The 1,195-nt window shown below is 59.7% G+C and overlaps 1 protein-coding gene across 1 annotated transcript in view; it reads right to left on the bottom strand.

The window, feature by feature from the left end:
- Window positions 1–21: 21 nt before the first annotated feature.
- The window catches only part of TSNARE1 (t-SNARE domain containing 1), a 63,812-nt gene continuing 62,638 nt past the window's right edge, over window positions 22–1,195 (bottom strand). The window contains exon 11 of the mRNA XM_006759859.2: window positions 22–68. The gene's annotated coding sequence lies outside the window, so the exon portion shown is untranslated. The remainder of the gene's footprint in view (window positions 69–1,195) is intronic.

Genomic DNA, 1,195 nt, shown 5'->3' with positions numbered 1-1,195 from the left:
ACTGTGGCTCCTCGGTGTGTGTGTGGCTCCCCACCACGGGCTCCAGAGAGCGGGTCCTCCTTTAATTCCTGAACCAAGCCCGGGTGAGGGGGCGCTTAGAGCACACAGCCATCAGGAGAGTGAATGGATGGGCAAATGACCAAGCAGATGGATGGTTGAGTGGATGAGTAAACAGGGGATGGATGGATGAGTGGATGCATGAGGGAGGGAGGGATGGATGGATGAATGGATGGAAGGAGGAGGGATAGATGGAGGAGGGATGGATGGATGGATGGAGGAGGGATGGATGGAGGAGGGATGGAGGAGGGATGGATGGAGGAGGGATGGAGGAGGGATGGATGGAGGAGGGATGGAGGAGGGAGGGATGGAGGAGGGAGGGATGGATGGATAGATGGAGGAGGGATGGAGGAGGGATGGATGGAGGAGGGATGGAGGAGGGAGGGATGGAGGAGGGAGGGATGGATGGATAGATGGAGGAGGGATGGAGGAGGGATGGATGGAGGAGGGATGGAGGAGGGAGGGATGGAGGAGGGAGGGATGGATGGATAGATGGAGGAGGGATGGAGGAGGGATGGATGGAGGAGGGATGGAGGAGGGAGGGATGGAGGAGGGAGGGATGGATGGATAGATGGAGGAGGGATGGAGGAGGGATGGATGGAGGAGGGATGGAGGAGGGAGGGATGGAGGAGGGAGGGATGGATGGATAGATGGAGGAGGGATGGAGGAGGGATGGATGGAGGAGGGATGGAGGAGGGAGGGATGGAGGAGGGAGGGATGGATGGATAGATGGAGGAGGGATGGAGGAGGGATGGATGGAGGAGGGATGGAGGAGGGAGGGATGGAGGAGGGAGGGATGGATGGATAGATGGAGGAGGGATGGAGGAGGGATGGATGGAGGAGGGATGGATGAGGGATGGATGGACAGGTGCATGAGGAATGGATGCTTCCTCCAGGGCACTGAGGCTGAGAGGACGGCCAGGAAGAGACGTGACTGAGGAGAAATGGAAGGAAGGGACATGGGTGCTTGAGGTGCAACCCCCACTGAGCAAACGCCTCTGAGCCACGTGCCATGTGCCGAGGCCGGGTCCTCGCCCCTCCCCAGCCTCCCTGAAAGGGACGTTCAACAATCCCAACCCAACTCCGGCTCCGAGAACCCTGTCCAGCCTGGAAACCAGGAGACGCTTCCCATTCCTGC

This window comes from Myotis davidii, unplaced genomic scaffold (assembly GCF_000327345.1).
Source record: "Myotis davidii unplaced genomic scaffold, ASM32734v1 scaffold1717, whole genome shotgun sequence".
NCBI lineage: Eukaryota > Metazoa > Chordata > Mammalia > Chiroptera > Vespertilionidae > Myotis > Myotis davidii.
This window is presented reverse-complemented; position numbering and strand designations above follow the sequence as displayed.